Here is a 7,733-nt window from a genome sequence, read left to right as displayed (position 1 = left end):
GTGTGTGTGTGTGTGTGTGTGTAAATAAACCATGTATCCAAAAGACATCACAGTCTCTGCTGTCCCTCATTCCAAAGGAAACATGAACCCTGAGTAAACACCTGTAACCCCTGGGATCTTCTGCCGCTTGGAGATTGGGGTGGTGTGCAATAATATATGTTGAAATAAGTGGAATTTCAGTTGAGATGGGGGACAAGTTTGATTCAGTTCACATTTAAAGGCGAACCTACCTAATTCACACTGTGTAAAACTAGAGCCAAAACACAGCTACCTTTCAAAATTCAGAGTCATGTGAATTTCACAGTGCGATTCTCCAACCAATAAATGTGTGCAAATAAAGCATATACTTGGAGAAATTTTGTTAGTGAAAATAACATACAAAAATGCATTATATTAGGGGAAATCGCTTTCAGAAAGGAGCGTGTGTATATCAGGAAAAAATTGCAGCAAATTGCTGATATGTGGAAATGTAGGGAACTGAACTTCTGATTGGAAAAAATGAGAAACTGAAATGGAACAATCTGTGCAGCCTTAGTGCTTACCACACTAGAATCCCAAAATTCTGCTTAATTTGGTGAGATTTGGGATCCAGCTGTCAGTCTGTTTAGGATTAGGATTCTCAGCTGAACTTCCTGTAGCGGTAAAATTTTCGGTGTAACTGAGCATGCCCACTTTAAAGCATGAGAATGTATGAGGGAGTTCTGCTAAAGCACTTGATGGAAGAAGCAGGTGATGATGTTTCAGACACAGCTGAAAAGGTAATGGGGAGTGTCTCTGTCTGCTCATATCTTTCATTTACTTAAATCGTTTTGCTTGTCCCTCTAATAGAGGAGGAGTAAGTAACATGACCTGCTCTACGGGTTCTTTTAAGAGAAAGGAGTAAAGTCAATTAAACTTTCATTTTATACCCACTTACCAGGAAGAAGCCCTACTGGACTCAGTGGGTCTTACCTCTTGAGTTAGACATACTGTATATGAGATTGCATTGCTAGAGACCTGCTGCATTGTTGTGACTTTGTATAACTTACATATGCTTATAGAAGCTGAATATGTTTCAGCAAAGCCTATGCTTGGTAATGCTAAGAGGAAGAGAAGTGTATGTTGGAGGTGGAAGAAATAACCATTGAATTTTCCTGAAAGTGGTGCTACAGTTTGCTTTGTAGGGGTTTTACCTACTACTTGCAGAAGTACCTTTCCTGTTCCTTCTCTGTGTTGACCAAGGAAGACATGCCTAAGCAAGACCCAAACTTAGAGCACATGTTTGAATTTATAAAGGTAAAAGGTAAAGGACCCCTGGACAGTTAAGTCCAGTCAAAGGCGACTATGGGGTGTGGCTCTCATTTTGCTTCAGGCAGGCGGAGGAAGCCACAGACAGTTTTCCAGGTCATGTGGCTATCATGGCTAAATCACATCTGGCACAATGGAACACCGAGACAGAAGCCAGAGTGCACGGGAATGCCGTTTATCTTCCCGCCACAGCGGTACCAGTTTATCTACTTGCACTTGCTAGTATGCTTTTTAATTTTCTACCCAAGAATATTCTGACTGTGATCTCCTTGCTGCTGCTTGGCTAAATGCATGAATCTGACCCTTGGAATGCTTTGTAAGTACAGCTTTTTAAATTTACTTAACAGTGTGTGGTCTGTTCACTGCAAGAGAGATAGAAAGAGAGGAGCGCCGTTTGCAAGTGGACCAAACAGGATTAAAGCATCTAACAACTTATATTCCTACCACTTTACTGATGCTTGACTTTTGTGAGTTTAAACTCTGCTACTTAAGACTGTCTCCTACTGGAGAGTGAATTTAGCCCTGCATTTTGAATCCGGGCACCCAGCTGATTATTTTATTATTTACCCCACACATGAGTCACAGGGATTCTAATTTCCTCCCATAGCTACTGTTAGTAGATGAAAGCCCTTAACAGCTTGGAACTAGTGTACTTGCTAGATTGCGTTACCTCATATATGACAACTTGACTGATTTGGTCGGCAGAACTGCCATTTTTTCCAGTTGCCGCATAATACTCATTCCACATTGGTAAGAAGTTGATCTTTCAGTGTGTTAGCACCTGAACTTTGGGACTCCCTGCCTGTGGGCATCAGGCAGGCACCTTCCCTGTACTCTTTTTGCCTCCTGCTAAAATGGACTTGCTGATCAGAAGGTCGGCAGTTCGAATCCCCACGATGGGGTGAGCTCCTGTTGCTCGATCCCTGCACCTGCCAACCTAGCAGTTCAAAAGCACGTCAAAGTGCAAGTAGATAAATAGGTACCGCTCCGACGGGAAGGTAAACGGTGTTTCCGTGCGCTGCTCTGGTTCGCCAGAAGCGGCTTAGTCATGCTGGCCACATGACCCGGAAGCTGTACCCCGGCTCCCTCGGGCAATAAAGCGAGATGAGTGCTGCAACCCCAGAGTTGGTCACGACTGGACCTAATGGTCAGGGGTCCCTTGACCTTTTCAAAATCATTTTTGTTTAGGCAAACCTATTCAGACATATCAAATGTCGACAGGTATTTTAATTTGTTTTTTTAGCTTATTTTTTTCCTAACAAAAAAAATTCCAAAGGTTTAAAGTAGTTTTTAGCTTTTTTAATGGATGGTTTCATTTTTTCGGTCTTTTGTAGACTGTTTTGAGGTTTTACTACAATAACACAGTAAATAAGTAAAATAACAAATTGACTACTATTGTGCCAATAATATGTTGTCAAATTCATGTGCAATAAAACTCCTGTTTGGAGAGGCCCTGGGTCTCCAGGATCAGTTTGTTGCATTGGCTGCTTCCTGCTTGGTGCTGCTTTAATAAGGAGTCTGACAGCAGCTGTTGGCTCCCTGCTTGAAAATAGCACAGGCAACACAGTGTGTCACAAAGCACTGGGCTCCACTTTTGGTAAAGGAGTGCAGGGGCAGTTCCTTAGGTAGGTTATGGACGAGTCTGTGTGAGCCAAGTTATGCTGCTTTCATTCTGTAGCCATAAATAGCTCCAGCTTCTTCTTTCTGTAGCTGCTGGAAGTGCTGGCTTTACTCCAGGGCTAAATAGTGACTAATAGAATAAGCTTCTTCTGCAGAAGCTCAATGCTTCAGAAATTGATTGAATTCTTAGAAATCGTCAATCTCCAGCTTGTATGAAAATGACTTATTTAAGTTTGTTAATGCTTCTGGGTGCACAGCTAATTTGAAGAATGAGGCGCTGGTTTTCAAACCCACCCACCCCTGTGAACACTGCTTAAAAACAAATGTTACAGGTAGCAAAAGCTTCAGAATCCTGAGAATGCCTGGAAAGTCACAAGGAATAAACTGCAAATGTAATCTACTTTTTATGATATATATATATAAAATGACCAGATTCTTACTCAGCTTTATTGCATCAGAGCAACATCTGCATATGTCTTCCCTTTAGTCCTAAGCTTTTCAATCTGCTTTGTACTTTTGCTGTATGTTCTATGTATTTGATTTTATGTTTTATTTGTATGTTTTGTGACATTCTGGAATCCTCTTGATGGATGGCAATTATTACTTTTTTAACACTAAAGGACGATGTTAACACAGAAATAATAATGGCATGTTATTCAGATACAAGTTAACATTTCATAGTGAATATTTACAAGAGAGTTCAAAGAAAGCAATGCAATTGCCCTCAAGATAGATAATTTTTAGCAATGGAGTCTTGAGGAAACTTGGCTCAATTTTCCACGCACTTTCCTAAATTGTTTCCTTTGATGGACAGCAATTTTTAAAAAACGGTGATTGGAGTGACGCAATCCATGACTTGACATATGTAGTATGCAGTGAGTTGCTCCAGATGGACAGACAGTGACAGCTGTTCAAAGGAGGTTCTTGAGTAACCAGCTAGGAGAATGAAGGAAGGCTTGTGGAGAAGAAAAAACTGGGATTATGAAGGATGATCTCCACCAGGTATACAGTACAGTGGTACCTTGGGTTAAGTACTTAATTTGTTCTGGAGGTCCGTTCTTAACCTGAAACTGTTCTTAACCTGAAGCACCACTTTACCTAATGGGACCTCCCGCTGCTGCCACGCTGCCAGAGCACGATTTCTGTTCTCATCCTGAAGCAAACCCGAGGTACTATTTCTGGGTTAGTGGAGTCTGTAACCTGAAGCGTATGTAACCCGAGGTACCACTGTACTTCGAGGGTGGTATGTTGGAAGCCTTGCTTTCTATCACATGGGTACTAATTTATTTTGCCCTGCTGTTGCCTTTGATCAAACAGGTTTCAAGGAGTTTAAAGTGGCAGGAAAGAGTTGTGAAACTAATTTTGACCAAGGATTACAGGGAGATGAGGATGTGTGCCATAGGCAATGAATATCCAATCTCCGTGTTGGAAGCAGTTCCATGAATGCATGCAATGAAACATCTTTTTTAAAAAACCACAACCCTACTCTTTAGTCTGTGGCTAATTCAAACATTTAGGCAAGACTACTCAATGATGCAAGGGACGTGGGTGGCACTGGTCGGCGGTTCGAATCCCCGTGACGGGGTGAGCTCCCGTTGCTCGGTCCCTGCCCCTGCCAACCTAGCAGTTCAAAAGCACCTCAAAGTGCAAGTAGATAAATAGGTACCACTCTGGTGGGAAGGTAAACAACATTTCCGTGAGCTGCTCTGGTTCGCCAGAAGCGGCTTAGTCATGCTGGCCACATGACCTGGAAGCTGTACGCTGGCTTCCTTGGCTAATAAAGCGAGATGAGCGCCGCAACCCCAGAGTCGGCCATGACTGGACCTAATGGTCAGGGGTCCCTTTACCCTTTACCTTACTCAATGATGCATTGCCTTTTTACATGCAAAGAGAGCTTTCAATAAAGTAGGTCTTGCTGGTGTTGGCGCCCCCCCCATACAAGTAATCCATGCACATAATTCAAAGATGGAGATAAATGTAATACAGTCTGTAGCAAGCTTCTGCAAGCTGGTGCCCTCTAGATGATTTGGACTACAATTCCCATCAGCCTCAGCAGTGCTAGCTGGGACTGAGAGTTGTAGTCTAAAAAACCAGGAGGACACTAAGGCTGGGAAAGACTATGGAGAACTGTACCATGTTTTCAGTTAACTTTCTGAGCGACAACTCCAATACGTTGAATTCCCACTATTTCCTCCCTCTTCCTCCTTTCCTGTTCTCTTAATTCTTCCCACACTGTCCAGACATCTTGCCTTTAAACATGTTATTTACTTTGGCCTGATGGCTGTAATTCAGGAATCATTTGTAGAGCTGATTAGTAAATTAAGAGTGTGGGTTGGGTTGGCTCTTACACAGATCTTGGATTGTAGTATTAAGCAAGCAGTCATATGCTTGCTTTACCATGTGCTTACAACGTGACGTGCAATGATACCACATAGCAGTTGCATGACGACTTTACATTTTCAGAGTTCTACATGGAGCCATTCATCTTGCTTGCTCACCACACCAATTCAAGTCAGCCCTGAATGTGAATTGCAGGCTTCAGAATGTTCCATCTTTCCGTTGATGGACTTTGGCTCTGAAGAGTGAATACCATTGTGCAGAGTAAGCCAAAATACTTGGTGTGTGTGGATTGCTATTGGACTCAGTCGCTCAACAATACCTCAGGGCTCAAAGAAATGGACTGAAAATGCAGAACTTTCTAGATAAATTTATTACAGTGCTTAAGAGTCCTATCCAATAAATGTCTATTCAGAAATGTGCCCCAGAGGCAAACAAGCACCAGGGTGCAGTTTAGGTGGCTAAAGTGGGAAAAGTTACAAAATGAAATCTTAAATATAAGTGATGCTAATATGGTTGCTTTCCTTGACTGCTGCAGCTTAAGCCAAAGGCCAGTGACGGGTAACCAAAACTAAGCATTCTTTATTTCTTTTCCTCTTTCCTTTCTAGCTTGGAGAGAATTAGATTTAAGAATAAAGTCTTGCTTTGTTCCATTAGTTGCTTTCTGAATTTCAGATCACATTGGTTTAGGTCACAAGACTGGAAAATGTGTGTCCATTGCGTCTGGATTGTGTGTTTGTGTGTGTTTTACAAAGAAAGCGACAGATACGATTATACAAAACAAGGGAGTGGCATTTTATTCGAGTATTAGTTCTCCCCCTGCTTGTGAGCAGAAGATATACCTGCAAAACTTACAAATGTGCAACTGGCTTTGCATATGTCTCTGGAATTCCTTTTAAAAAACATGTACGTTATAATATCTAATTATACACATAAATAATTGGAACCAACATCTCCAGCTCTGCTCTGTACAGCTTGTCAGACAAGGCTAAAAAAATGAGAAAACTCAATCTGACTTACTCCTACAAATTGGAAAGGAGGATTTTGCAAGAGTTTCCTGTCAGATTCCCCTCTCTGACCAAGCTCTGCTTTAGGTATGAATGGAGGAAACATTATGTTGCATAGCTACAAACACGCCTATTGTTTAGCGTTTGCTTACATTTTGGGTGCATGATTAATCCCATAATAGCAACCACACTTCTCTGACTGCCATACCTGTAATTATGCACCTGCTTGCCTTCATTATATTTTTTGAAAGCGAACACCAAAAAATTGTGTGAATCTGCTCTTAAAATTTATTTTTTGAAGAAGAGTGACTAATAATTTTTTTCCCTACAGCTGAGGGTTTTTGCACGAGAGCATCAACTTATTAGGTATTTTGTTTCTTGTATTGTAATTTTATGTTGCGAACCGCCCTGAGATTTATGAATGTAAAGCAGTATACAAATTTAATAAAGAAATAAAGAAGTGAGTGTTTCTTGTTACCCTGCTCCTGTCTACAGCCTAAAGCTCTCTTGAACAATGTCAAGTGAGGTGGGGGGGGGGGCTACTGAGGAAGAAGATTTGCCTAAAACTTTGGGACTCCCTGCCTGTGGGCATCAGGCAGGCACCTTCCCTGTACTCTTTTTACCTCCTGTTAAAATGGACTTGCTGATCAGAAGGTCGGCGGTTCAAATCCCTGTGACGGGGTGAGCTCCCGTTGCTCAGTCCCAGCTCCTACCAACCTAGCAGTTCGAAAGTATGTCAAAGTGCAAGTAGATAAATAGGTACCACTCTGGCGGGGAAGGTAAACGGCATTTCCGTGCACTACTCTGGTTCACCAGAAGCAGCTTAGTCATGGTGGCCACGTGACCTGGAAAAACTGCGGACAAACGGCTCCCTTGGCCAGTAAAGTGAGATAAGCACCGCAACTCCAGACTTGTTCGCGACTGGACTTAACTGTCAGGGGTTCTTTATCTTTACCTTTTTTAACATGTACATGTGGCTTCCCATTCCTCCTTTCCTAATGTGGGAAGATCATGTGGAACAAAACTTTAATAATTAGTTCATTATATATCTAGATGAATCTGATGCAGTAAGCAACCTTCTTTTGCCATGGTCAATTTGTTGCTTCCACAAATACTTAGATGTGCATGATCTCTAATAGAAGGGCAGTATTGTTTAAGAGATACAGTGATTGTATGTAAGCCCCTCTGGCAGCCTTTGGGGCTGATGAGGGTGGATACAAATGTTCTAAAGAAACAAATAATTTGTTTGCCCAATGGGATATTAAGGCTAACCTCGTCTGCCTTTTTCTTTCATGCTTATGGGTGACCTGATTATGTGTAAACGTGGAATCAAAGCATGGTTGTTAATTCTAGAACAGTTTAATACTGATTTCAGATCCTGTGACAAGCATCATGTTGAATATAGAAGAGACCACAATTTTACTACCATTTTTTTTTAGTTCGTAGCTTGATTTTCTTTCTTTCCAGGAACCTGAAGGCTGT

Source organism: Podarcis melisellensis, assembly GCF_964234715.1.
Source record: "Podarcis melisellensis genome assembly, chromosome: 6".
NCBI lineage: Eukaryota > Metazoa > Chordata > Lepidosauria > Squamata > Lacertidae > Podarcis > Podarcis melisellensis.
This window is presented reverse-complemented; position numbering follows the sequence as displayed.